This window comes from Schistocerca americana, chromosome 10 (assembly GCF_021461395.2).
Source record: "Schistocerca americana isolate TAMUIC-IGC-003095 chromosome 10, iqSchAmer2.1, whole genome shotgun sequence".
Taxonomy (NCBI): domain Eukaryota; kingdom Metazoa; phylum Arthropoda; class Insecta; order Orthoptera; family Acrididae; genus Schistocerca; species Schistocerca americana.
Window position 1 is genome coordinate 44,063,708 of NC_060128.1, and position 14,266 is coordinate 44,077,973.

Here is a 14,266-nt window from a genome sequence, read left to right on the forward strand (position 1 = left end):
TCGGATGCAATTTCTGTGTTTCATCGTCAATACGAAGGTCCAAGGGATATAGTAATCCTGAAGTGAAGCATCGGAATCTAAAACTGGACTCACAGGAGAGGTTCAAATCATAGAAAGTTAGAGTGCCAGTCCTCTTGTACTTAAGTCGGCATTGTGCCTTTTGTATTAATCTCGGATGCAATTTCTGTGATTTATCGTCAATACGATGGTCCAAGTGATACAGTAAACCTGAAGTGAAACATCGGAATCTATAACTGGACTCACAGGAGAGGATCAAATCATAGAAAAATAGAGTGTCAATCCTCTCGTACATAAGTTGGCATTGTGCCTTTTGTATTAAATTCGGATGCCATTTCTGTGTTTCATCGGCAATAAGAAGGTATAAGGTTACAGTAAACCTGAAGTGTAGCAACGGAATCTAAAACTGGACTCACAGGAGAGGTTCAAATCATAGAAAGTTAGAGTGTCAGTCCTTCTGTATTTAAGGCGGCGTTGGGCCATTTGTACTAAATTCGGATGCAATTTCTGTGTATCCTCGTCAATAAGAATGTCCAAGGTATACAGTAAACCTGAAGTGAAGCATCGGAATCTCAAACTGGACTCACAGGAGAGGTTCAAATCATAGAAAATTAGAGGGTCAGTCCTCTTGTACTTAGGTCGGCATTGTGCCTTTTGCATTATATTCGGATGCAATTTCTGTGTTTCATCGTCAATAAGAAGGTCCAAGGGATACAGTAAACCTGACGTGAAGCATCAGAATCTAAAACTGGACTCACAGGAGAAGTTCAAATCATAGAAAACCTAGAGTGTCAGTCCTCTTGTACTTCAGTCGGCTTTGTGTCTTTTGTATTAAATTCGGATGCAATATCTGTGTTTCATCGTCAATAAGAAGGTCCAAGGATTACAGTAAACCTGAAGTGAAGAATCGGAATCAAAAACTGGACTCACAGGAGAGGTTCAAATCATAGAGAGTTAGTGTGTCAGTCCTCTTGTACTTAAGTCGGCAATGTGGATTTCGTATTAAATTCAGATGCAATTTCTGTGTTTCATCGTCAATAAGAAGGTCCAAGGGATACAGTAAACCTGAAGTGAAGCATCGGAAACTAAAAGTGGACTCACAGGAGAGGTTCAAATCATAGAAAGTTAGAGGGTCTGTCCGCTTGTACTTAAGTCGGCATTGTGCCTTTTGTATTAAATTCGGATGCAATTTCTGTGTTTCATCGTCAATACGAAGGTCCAAGTGATACAGTAAACCTGAAGTGAAGCTTCGGAATCTAAAACTGGACTCACAGGAGAGGTTCAAATCATAGAAAGTTCGAGTGTCAGTCCTCTTGCACTTAAGTCGGCATTGTGATTTTATATTATATTCGGATGCAATTTCTGCGTTTCATCATCAATAAGAAGGTCCAAGGTTACAGTAAACCTGAAGTGAAGCATCGGAATCTAAAACTGGTCTCACAGGAGAGGATCAAATCATAGACGGTTAAAGTGTCAGTCCTCTTGTACTTAAGTCGGCATTGTGCCTTTTGTATTAAATTCGGATGCAATTTCTGTGTTTCATCGTCAATAAGAAGGTCCAAGGGATATAGTAAACGTGAAGTGAAGCATCGGAACATAAAACTGGACTCACAGGAGAGGTTCAAATCATAGAAAGTTAGAATGTCAGTCCTCTTGTACTTAAGTCGGCATTGTGAATTTTTGTATTAATTTCGGATGCAATTTCTGTGTTTCATCGTCAATAAGAAGGTCCAAGGGATACAGTAAATCTGAAGTGAAGCATCGGAATGTGAAACTGGAATCACAGGAGAGGTTCAAATCATAGAAAGTGAGAGTGTCAGTCCTTTTGTACTTGAGTCGGCATTGTGCATTTTGTATTAATCTCGGATGCAATTTCTGTGTTTCACCGTCAATAAGAAGGTCCAAGGGATACAGTAAACCTGATGTGAAGCATCGGAATCTAAAACTGGACTCACAGGAGAGGTTCAAATCATAGAAAGTCAGAGTGTCAGTCCTTTTGTACTTAAGTCGGCATTGTGCTTTTTGCATTAAATTCGGATGCAATTTCTGTGTTTCATCGTCAAGAAGAAGGTCCAAGGGATACAGTAAACCTGAAGTGAAGCATCGGAATCTAAAACTGGACTCACAGGAGAGGTTCAAATCATAGAAAGTTAGAGTGCCAGACCTCTTGTACTTAAGTCGGCATTGTGCCTTTTGTATTAAATTCGGATGCAATTTCTGTGTTTCATCGTCAATAAGAAGGTCCAAGGGATATAGTAAACGTGAAGTGAAGCATCGGAACATAAAACTGGACTCACAGGAGAGGTTCAAAACATAGAAAGTTAGAATGTCAGTCCTCTTGTACTTAAGTCGGCATTGTGAATTTTTGTATTAATTTCGGATGCAATTTCTGTGTTTCATCGTCAATAAGAAGGTCCAAGGGATACAGTAAATCTGAAGTGAAGCATCGGAATCTGAAACTGGAATCACAGGAGAGGTTCAAATCATAGAAAGTGAGAGTGTCAGTCCTTTTGTACTTGAGTCGGCATTGTGCATTTTGTATTAATCTCGGATGCAATTTCTGTGTTTCATCGTCAATAAGAAGGTCCAAGGGATACAGTAAACCTGATGTGAAGCATCGGAATCTAAAACTGCACTCACAGGAGAGGTTCAAATCATAGAAAGTCAGAGTGTCAGTCCTTTTGTACTTAAGTCGGCATTGTGCTTTTTGCATTAAATTCGGATGCAATTTCTGTGTTTCATCGTCAAAAAGAAGGTCCAAGGGATACAGTAAACCTGAAGTGAGGCATCGGAATCTAAAACTGGACTCACAGGAGAGGTTCAAATGATAGAAAGTTAGAGTGTCAGTCGTCTTCCACTTAAGTCGGCATTTGAGTTTTGTATTAAATTCGGATGCAATTTCTGTGTTTCATCGTCAATACGAAGGTCCAAGGAATACAGTAAACCTGAAGTGAAGCGTCGGAGTCTAAACCTCTACTCTCAGGAGCGGTTCAAATCATAGAATGTTAGAGTGTCATTCCTTTTGAATTTAAGCCGGCATTGTGCCCTTTGTATTAAATTGGGATGCAATTTCTGTGTTTCATCGTTAATAAGAAGGTCCAAGGGATACAGTAAACCTGAAGTGAAGAATCGGAATCTCAAGTTGGACTCACAGGAGAGTTTCAAATCATAGAGAGTTAGAGTGTCAGTCCTCTTGTACTTAAGTCGGCATTGTGACTTTTGTATTAAATTCGGATGCAATTTCTGTGTTTCATCGTCAATAAGAAGCCCCAAGGGATACAGTAAACCTGAAGTGAAGCATCGGACTCTAAAACTGGAGTCACAAAAGAGGTTCAAATCATAGAAAGTTAGAGTGTCAGTCCTCTTGTACATAAGTCGGCATTGTGCCTTTTGTATTAAAATCGGATGCAATTTCTGTGTTTCATCGTCAATAAGGAGGTCCAAGGGATACAGTACACCTGAATTGATGCATCGTAATCTAAAACTGGACTCACAGGAGAGGTTCAAACCATAGAAAGTGAGAGTGTCAGTCCTCTTGTACTTAAGTCAGCATTGTGCCTTTTGTATTAAATTCGGATGTAATTTCTGTGTTTCATCGTCAATAAGAAGGTATAAGATATACAGCAAACCTGAAGTACTGCAACGGAAGCAAAACTAAACTCACAGGAGAGGTTCAAATCATAGAAAGGTAGAGTGTCAGTCCTCTCTTACATAAGTCGGCATTGTGCCTTTTGTATTAAATTCGGATGCAATTTCTGTGTTTCATCGTCAATACGAAGGTCCAAGGGATATAGTAATCCTGAAGTGAAGCATCGGAATCTAAAACTGGACTCACAAGAGAGGTTCAAATCATAGAAAGTTAGAGTGCCAGTTTTCTTGTACTTAAGTCGGCATTGTGCCTTTTGTATTAATTTCGGATGCAATTTCTGTGTTTCATCGTCAATAAGAAGGTCCAAGGGATACAGTAAATCTGAAGTGAAGCATCGGAATCTAAAACCGGAATCACAGGAGAGGTTCAAACCATAGAAAGTGAGAGTGTCAGTCCTTTTGTAATTGAGTCGGCATTGTGCCTTTTGTATTAATCTCGGATGCAATTTCTGTGATTTATCGTCAATACGATGGTCCAAGGGATACAATAAACCCGAAGTGAAGCATCGGAATCTAAAACTGGACTCACAAGAGAGGTTTCTAATCATTGAAGGTTAGAGTGTTAGTCCTCTAGTACTTATATCGGAATTATGCCTTTTGAATTTAATTCCGATGCAATTTCTGTGCTTCATCGTCAAGAAGAACGTCCAAGGTATACAGTAAACCTGACGTGAAGCATCGGAATCTAAAACTGGACTCACAGGAGAGGTTCAAAACATAGAGAGTTAGTATGTCAGTCCTCTTGTACTTAAGTCGGCATTGTGGATTTCGTATTAAATTCAGATGCAATTTCTGTGTTTCATCGTCAATAAGAAGGTCCAAGGGATACAGTAAACCTGAAGTGGAGCATCGGAAACTAAAAGTGGACTCACAGGAGAGGTTCAAATCATAGAAAGTTGGAGGGTCTGTCCACTTGTACTTAAGTCGGCATTGTGCCTTTTGTATTAAATTCGGATGCAATTTCGGTGTTTCATCGTCAATACGAAGGTCCAAGTGATACAGTAAACCTGAAGTGAAGCTTCGGAATCTAAAACTGGACTCACAGGAGAGTTTCAATTCATAGAAAGTTCGAGTGTCAGTCCTCTTGTACTTAAGTCGGCATTGTAATTTTATATTAAATTCGGATGCAATTTCTGCGTTTCATCATCAATAAGAAGGTCCAAGGGATACAGTAAACCTGAAGTGAAGCATCGGAATCTATAACTGGACTCACAGGAGAGGTTCAAATCATAGAATGTTAAAGTGTCAGTAATTTTGTACTTAAGTCGGCATTGTGCTTTTTGCATTAAATTCGGATGCAATTTCTGTGTTTCATCGTCAATAAGAAGGACCAAGTGATACAGTAAACCTGAGGTGAAGCATCGGAATCTAAAACTGGACTCACAGGAGAGGTTCAAATCATAGAAAAGCTAGAGTGTCAGTCCTCTTGTACTTAAGTCGGCATTGTGCTTTTGTATTAAATTCAGATGCAATTTCTGTGTTTCATCGTCAATAAGAAGGTCCAAGGGATACATTAAACTTGAAGTGAAGCATCGGAATCTAAAACTGGACTAACTGGAGAGGTTCAAATCATAGAAAGTTAGAGTGTCAGTCCTTTTGTACTTAAGTCGGCATTGTGAATTTTGTATTAAATTCGGATGCAATTTCTGTGTTTCATCGTCAATAAGAAGGTCGAAGGGATACAGTAAACCTGAAGTGAAGCATTGGAATCTAAAACTGGACTCACAGGAGAGGTTCGAATCATAGAAAGTTAGAGTGTCAGTCATCTTGTACTTAAGTAGGCATTGTGCCTTTTGTATTAAATTCGTATGCAATTTAAGGGTCCAAGGGATACAGTAAACCTGAAGTGAAGCATCGGAATCTATAACTGGACTCACCGGAGAGGTTCAAAATATAGAAAGTTAGAGTGTCAGTCCTCTTGTACGTAAGTCGGCATTGTGCCTTTTGTATTAAATTCGGATGCAATTTCTGTGTTACATCGGCAATAAGAAGGTATAAGGTATGCAGTAAACCTGAAGTGCAGCAACGGAAACTAAAACTGGACTCACAGGAGAGGTTCAAATCATAGAAAAATAGAGTGTCAATCCTCTTGTACATAAGTTGGCATTGTGCCTTTTGTATTTTATCCGGATTCAATTTCTCTGTTTCATCGTCAATAAGAAGGTTAAAGGTACACAGGAAACCTGAAGTGAAGCATCGGAATCTAAAACTGGACTCACAGGAGAGGTTCAAATCACAGAAAGTTAGAGTGTCAGTCCTTCTGTATTTAAGTCGGCGTTGGGCCATTTGTATTAAATTCGGATGCAATTTCTGCGTTTCATCGTCAATAAGAAGGTCCAAGGGATACAATAAACCCGAAGTGAAGCATCGGAAACTAAAACTGGACTCACAAGAGAGGTTTCTAATCATTGAAAGTTAGAGTGTTAGTCCTCTAGTACTTAAATCGGAATTATGCCTTTTGAATTTAATTCCGATGCGATTTCTTTGCTTCATCGTCAAGAAGAATGTCCAAGGTATACAGTAAACCTGAAGTGAAGCATCGGAACCTCAAACTGGACTCACAGGAGAGGTTCAAATCATAGAAAATTAGAGGGTCAGTCCTCTTGTACTTAGGTTGGCATTGTGCCTTTTCCATTATATTCGGATGCAATTTCTGTGTTTCATCGTCAATAAGAAGGTCCAAGGGATACAGTAAACCTGACGTGAAGCATCGGAATCTAAAACTGGACTCACAGGAGAAGTTCAAATCATAGAAGAACTAGAGTGTCAGTCCTCTTGTACTTCAGTCGGCATTGTGTCTTTTGTATTAAATTCGGATGCAATATCGGTGTTTCATCGTCAATAAGAAGGTCAAAGGATTACAGTAAGCCTGAAGTGAAGAATCGGAATCTAAAACTGGACCCACAGGAGAGGTTCAAATCATAGATAGTTAGTGTGTCGGTCCTCTTGTACTTAAGTCGGCATTGTGGATTTCGTATTAAATTCGGATGCAATTTCTGTGTTTCATCGTCAATAAGAAGGTCCAAGGGATACAGTAAACCTGAAGTGGAGCATCGGAAACTAAAAGTGGACTCACAGGAGAGGTTCAAATCATAGAAAGTTAGAGGGTCTGTCCGCTTGTACTTAAGTCGGCATTGTGCCTTTTGTATTAAATTCGGATGCAATTTCTGTGTTTCATCGTCAATACGAAGGTCCAAGTGATACAGAAACCTGAAGTGAAGCTTCGGAATCTAAAACTGGACTCACAGGAGAGGTTCAAATCATAGAAAGTTCGAGTGTCAGTCATCTTGTACTTAAGTCGGCATTGTGATTATATATGACATTCGGATGCAATTTCTGCATTTCATCATCTATAAGAAGGTCCAAGGGATACAGTAAACCTGAAGTGAAGCATCGGAATCTAAAACTGGTCTCACAGGAGAGGATCAAATCATAGACGGTTAGAGTGTCAGTCCTCTTGTACTTAAGTCGGCATTGTGCCTTTTGTATCAAATTCGGATGCAATTTCTGTGTTTCATCGTCAATAAGAAGGTCCAAGTGATACAGTAAACCTGAAGTGAAGCATCGGAACATAAAACTGGACTCACAGGAGAGGTTCAAATCATAGAAAGTTAGAATGTCAGTCCTCTTGTACTTAAGTCGGCATTGTGATTTTTTGTATTAATTTCGGATGCAATTTCTGTGTTTCATCGTCAATAAGAAGGTCCAAGGGGTACAGTAAATCTGAAGTGAAGCATCGGAATCTAAAACTGGTCTCACAGGAGAGGATCAAATCATAGACGGTTAGAGTGTCAGTCCTCTTGTACTTAAGTCGGCATTGTCATTTTATATTAAAATCGGATGCAATTTCTGCGTTTCATCATCAATAAGAAGTTCCAAGGGATACAGTAAACCTGAAGTGAAGCATCGGAATCTAAAACTGATCTCACAGGAGATGATAAAATCATAGACGGTTAGAGTGTCAGTCCTCTTGTACTTAATCGGCATTGTGCCTTTTGTATTAAATTCGAATGCAATTTCTGTGTTTCATCGTCAATAAGAAGGTCCAAGGGGTACAGTAAATCTGAAGTGAAGCATAGGAATCTAAAACTGGAATCACAGGAGAGGTTCAAATCATAGAAAGTGAGAGTGTCAGTCCTTTTGTACTTGAGTCGGCATTGTGCCTTTTGTATTAATCTCGGATGCAATTTCTGTGTTTCATCGTCAATAAGAAGGTCCAAGGGATACAGTATACCTGAAGTGAAGCATCGGAATCTAAAACTGGACTCACAGGAGAGGTTCAAATCACAGAAAGTTAGAGTGTCAGTCCTTCTGTATTTAAGTCGGCGTTGGGCCATTTGTATTAAATTCGGATGCAATTTCTGCGTTTCATCGTCAATAAGAAGGTCCAAGGGATACAATAAACCCGAAGTGAAGCATCGGAAACTAAAACTGGACTCACAAGAGAGGTTTCTAATCATTGAAAGTTAGAGTGTTAGTCCTCTAGTACTTAAATCGGAATTATGCCTTTTTAATTTAATTCCGATGCGATTTCTTTGCTTCATCGTCAAGAAGAATGTCCAAGGTATACAGTAATCCTGAAGTGAGGCATCGGAACCTCAAACTGGACTCACAGGAGAGGTTCAAATCATAGAAAATTAGAGGGTCAGTCCTCTTGTACTTAGGTTGGCATTGTGCCTTTTGCATTATATTCGGATGCAATTTCTGTGTTTCATCGTCAATAAGAAGGTCCAAGGGATACAGTAAACCTGACGTGAAGCATCGGAATCTAAAACTGGACTCACAGGAGAAGTTCAAATCATAGAAAAACTAGAGTGTCAGTCCTCTTGTACTTCAGTCGGCATTGTGTCTTTTGTATTAAATTCGGATGCAATATATGTGTTTCATCGTCAATAAGAAGGTCAAAGGATTACAGTAAGACTGAAGTGAAGAATCGGAATCTAAAACTGGACCCACAGGAGAGGTTCAAATCATAGAGAGTTAGTGTGTCAGTCCTCTTGTACTTAAGTCGGCATTGTGGATTTCGTATTAAATTCGGATGCAATTTCTGTGTTTCATCGTCAATAAGAAGGTCCAAGGGATACAGTAAACCTGAAGTGGAGCATCGGAAACTAAAAGTGGACTCACAGGAGAGGTTCAAATCATAGAAAGTTAGAGGGTCTGTCCGCTTGTACTTAAGTCGGCATTGTGCCTTTTGTATTAAATTCGGATGCAATTTCTGTGTTTCATCGTCAATACGAAGGTCCAAGTGATACAGAAACCTGAAGTGAAGCTTCGGAATCTAAAACTGGACTCACAGGAGAGGTTCAAATCATAGAAAGTTCGAGTGTCAGTCATCTTGTACTTAAGTCGGCATTGTGATTTTATATGAAATTCGGATGCAATTTCTGCGTTTCATCATCAATAAGAAGGTCCAAGGGATACAGTAAACCTGAAGTGAAGCATCGGAATCTAAAACTGGTCTCACAGGAGAGGATCAAATCATAGACGGTTAGAGTGTCAGTCCTCTTGTACTTAAGTCGGCATTGTGCCTTTTGTATTAAATTCGGATGCAATTTCTGTGTTTCATCGTCAATAAGAAGGTCCAAGGGATACAGTAAACCTGAAGTGAAGCATCGGAATCTAAAACTGGAATCACAGGAGAGGTTCAAATCATAGAAAGTGAGAGTGTCAGTCCTTTTGTACTTGAGTCGGCATTGTGCCTTTTGTATTAATCTCGGATGCAATTTCTGTGTTTCATCGTCAATAAGAAGGTCCAAGGGATACAGTAAACCTGAAGTGAAGCATCGGAATCTAAAACTGGACTCACAGGAGAGGTTCAAATCATATCAAGTTAGAGGGTCAGTCCTTTCGTACTTGAGTCAGCATTGTGCTTTTTGCATTAAATTCGGATGCAATTTCTGTGTTTCATCGTCAATAAGAAGGTCCAAGGGATACAGTAAACCTGAAGTGAAGCATCGGAATCTAAAACTGGACTCACAGGAGAGGTTCAAATCATAGAAAGTTAGAGTGCCAGACCTCTTGTACTTAAGTCGGCATTGTGACTTTTGTATTAAATTCGGATGCAATTTCTGACCTTCATCGTCAATAAGATGATCCAAGGGATACAGTAAACCTGAAGTGAGGCATCGGAATCTAAAACTGGACTCACAGGAGATGTTCAAATGATAGATAGTTAGAGTGTCAGTCGTCTTCCACTTAAGTCGGCATTTGAGTTTTGTATTAAAGTCGGATGCAATTTCTGTGTTTCATCGTCAATACGAAGGTCCAAGGAATACAGTAAACCTGAAGTGAAGCGTCGGAATCTAAACCTCTACTCTCAGGAGCGGTTGAAATCATAGAATGTTAGAGTGTCATTCCTTTTGAATTTAAGTCGGCATTGTGCCTTATGTATTAAATTGGGATGCAATTTCTGTGTTTCATCGTCAATAAGAAGCCCCAAGGGATACATTAAACCTGAAGTGAAGCATCGGACTCTAAAACTGGAGTCACAAAAGAGGTTCAAATCATAGAAAGTTAGAGTGTCAGTCCTCTTGTACATAAGTCGGCATTGTGCCTTTTGTATTAAAATCGGATGCAATTTCCGTGTTTCATCGTCAATAAGGAGGTCCAAGGGATACAGTACACCTGAATTGAATCATCGTAATCTAAAACTGGACTCACAGGAGAGGTTCAAATCATAGAAAGTGAGAGAGTCAGTCCTCTTGTACTTAAGTAAGCATTGTGCCTTTTGTATTAAATTCGGATGTAATTTCTGTGTTTCATCGTCAATAAGAAGGTATAAGATATACAGTAAACCTGAAGTACTGCAACGGAATCAAAACTAAACTCACAGGAGAGGTTCAAATCATAGAAAGTTAGAGTGTCAGTCCTCTTGTACATAAGTCGGCATTGTGCCTTTTGTATTAAATTCGGATGCAATATCTCTGTTTCACTGTCAATACGAAGGTCCAAGGGATATAGTAATCCTGAAGTGAAGCATCGGAATCTAAACCTGGACTCACAGGAGAGGTTCAAATCATAGAAAGTTAGAGTGCAGGTCGTCTTGTACTTAAGTCGGCATTGTGCCTTTTGTATTAATTTCGGATGCAATTTCTGTGTATCATCGTCAATAAGAAGGTCCAAGGGATACAGTAAATCTGAAGTGAAGCATCGGAATCCAAAACTGGAATCACAGGAGAGGTTCAAACCATAGAAAGTGAGAGTGTCAGTCTTTTTGTAATTGAGTCGGCATTGTGCCTTTTGTATTAATCTCGGATGCAATTTCTGTGATTTATCGTCAATACGATGGTCCAAGGGATACAGTAAACCTGAAGTGAAACATCGGAATCTATAACTGGACTTACAGGAGAGGTTCAAATCATAGAAAAATAGAGTGTCAATCCTCTCGTACATAAGTTGGCATTGTGCCTTTTGTATTAAATTCGGATGCCATTTCTGTGTTTCATCGGCAATAAGAAGGTATAAGGTATACAGTAAACCTGAAGTGTAGCAACGGAATCTAAAACTGGACCCACAGGAGAGGTTCAAATCATAGAAAAATAGAGTGTCAATCCTCTTCTACATAAGTTGTCATTGCGCCTTTTGTATTTAATCCAGATGCAATTTCTGTGTTTCATCGTCAATAAGAAGGTTAAAGGTATACAGGAAACCTGAAGTGAAGCATCGGAATCTAAAACTGGACTCACAAGAGAGGTTCAAATCATAGAAAGTTAGAGTGTCAGTCCTTCTGTATTTAAGTCGGCGATGGGCCATTTGTATTACATTCGGATGCAATTTCTGTGTTTCATCGTCAATAAGAAGGTCCAAGGGATACAATAAACCCGAAGTGAAGCATCGGAATCTAAAACTGGACTCACAAGAGAGTTTTCTAATCATTGAAAGTTAGAGTGTTAGTCCTCTAGTACTTAAACCGGAATTATGCCTTTTAAATTTAATTCCGATGCAATTTCTGTTCTTCATCGTCAAGAAGAATGTCCAAGGTATACAGTAAACCTGAAGTGAAGCATCGGAATCTCAAACTGGACTCACAGGAGAGGTTCAAATCATAGAAAATTAGAGGGTCAGTCCTCTTGTACTTAGGTCGGCATTGTGCCTTTTGCATTATATTCGGATGCATTTTCTGTGTTTCATCGTCAATAAGAAGGTCCAAGGGATACAGTAAACCTGACGTGAAGCATCGGAATCTAAAACTGGACTCACAGGAGAAGTTCAAATCATAGAAAACCTAGAGTGTCAGTCCTCTTGTACCTCAGTCGGCATTGTGTCTTTTGTATTAAATTCGGATGCAATATCTGTGTTTCATCGTCAATAAGAAGGTCCAAGGATTACAGTAAACCTGAAGTGAAGAATCGGAATCTAAAACTGGACTCACAGGAGAGGTTCAAATCATAGAGAGTTAGTGTGTCAGTCCTCTTGTACTTAAGTCGGCAATGTGGATTTCGTACTATATTCAGATGCAATTTCTGTGTTTCATCGTCAATAAGAAGGTCCAAGGGATACAGCAAACCTGAAGTGGAGCATCGGAAACTAAAAGTGGACTCACAGGAGAGGTTCAAATCATAGAAAGTTAGAGGGTCTGCCCGCTTGTACTTAGGTCGGCATTGTGCCTTTTGTATTAAATTCGGATGCAATTTCTGTGTTTCATCGTCAATACGAAGGTCCAAGTGATACAGTAAACCTGAAGTGAAGCTTCGGAATCTAAAACTGGACTCACAGGAGAGGTTCAAATCATAGAAAGTTCGAGTGTCAGTCCTCTTGCACTTAAGTCGGCATTGTGATTTTATATTAAATTCGGATGCAATTTCTGCGTTTCATCATCAATAAGAAGGTCCAAGGGATACAGTAAACCTGAAGTGAAGCATCGGAATCTAAAACTGGTCTCACAGGAGAGGATCAAATCATAGACGGTTAGAGTGTCAGTCCTCTTGTACTTAAGTCGGCATTGTGCCTTTTGTAATAAATTCGGATGCAATTTCTGTGTTTCATCGTCAATAAGAAGGTCCAAGGGATATAGTAAACGTGAAGTGAAGCATCGGAACATAAAACTGGACTCACAGGAGAGGTTCAAATCATAGAAAGTTAGAATGTCAGTCCTCTTGTACTTAAGTCGGCATTGTGCCTTTTGTAATAAATTCGGATGCAATTTCTGTGTTTCATCGTCAATAAGAAGGTCCAAGGGATATAGTAAACGTGAAGTGAAGCATCGGAACATAAAACTGGACTCACAGGAGAGGTTCAAATCATAGAAAGTTAGAATGTCAGTCCTCTTGTACTTAAGTCGGCATTGTGAATTTTTGTATTAATTTCGGATGCAATTTCTGTGTTTCATCGTCAATAAGAAGGTCCAAGGGTTACAGTAAATCTGAAGTGAAGCATCGGAATCTGAAACTGGAATCACGGGAGACGTTCAAATCATAGAAAGTGAGAGTGTCAGTCCTTTTGTACTTGAGTCGGCATTGTGCATTTTGTATTAATCTCGGATGCAATTTCTGTGTTTCATCGTCAATAAGAAGGTCCAAGGGATACAGTAAACCTGATGTGAAGCATCGGAATCTAAAACTGGACTCACAGGAGAGGTTCAAATCATAGAAAGTCAGAGTGTCAGTCCTTTTGTACTTAAGTCGGCATTGTGCTTTTTGCATTAAATTCGGATGCAATTTCTGTGTTTCATCGTCAAAAAGAAGGTCCAAGGGATACAGTAAACCTGAAGTGAGGCATCGGAATCTAAAACTGGACTCACAGGAGAGGTTCAAATCATAGAAAGTTAGAGTGCCAGACCTCTTGTACTTAAGTCGGCATTGTGACTTTTGTATTAAATTCGAATGCAATTTCTGACCTTCATCGTCAATAAGAAGATCCAAGGGATACAGTAAACCTGAAGTGAGGCATCGGAATCTAAAATTGGACTCACAGGAGAGGTTCAAATGATAGAAAGTTAGAGTGTCAGTCGTCTTCCACTTAAGTCGGCATTTGAGTTTTGTATTAAATTCGGATGCAATTTCTGTGTTTCATCGTCAATACGAAGGTCCAAGGAATACAGTAAACCTGAAGTGAAGCGTCGGAATCTAAACCTCTACTCTCAGGAGCGGTTGAAATCATTGAATGTTAGAGTGTCATTCCTTTTGAATTTAAGTCGGCATTGTGCCTTTTGTATTAAATTGGGATGCAATTTCTGTGTTTCATCGTCAATAAGAAGGTCCAAGGGATACAATAAACCCGAAGTGAAGCATCGGAATCTAAAACTGGACTCACAAGAGAGTTTTCTAATCATTGAAAGTTATACTGTTAGTCCTCTAGTACTTAAATCGGAATTGTGCCTTTTAAATTTAATTCCGATGCAATTTCTGTGCTTCATCGTCAAGAAGAATGTCCAAGGTATACAGTAAACCTGAAGTGAAGCATCGGAATCTCAAACTGGACTCACAGGAGAGGTTCAAATCATAGAAAATTAGAGGGTCAGTCCTCTTGTACTTAGGTCGGCATTGTGCCTTTTGCATTATATTCGGATGCAATTTCTGTGTTTCGTCGTCAATAAGAAGGTCCAAGGGATACAGTAAACCTGACGTGAAGCATCGGAATCTCAAACTGGACTCACAGG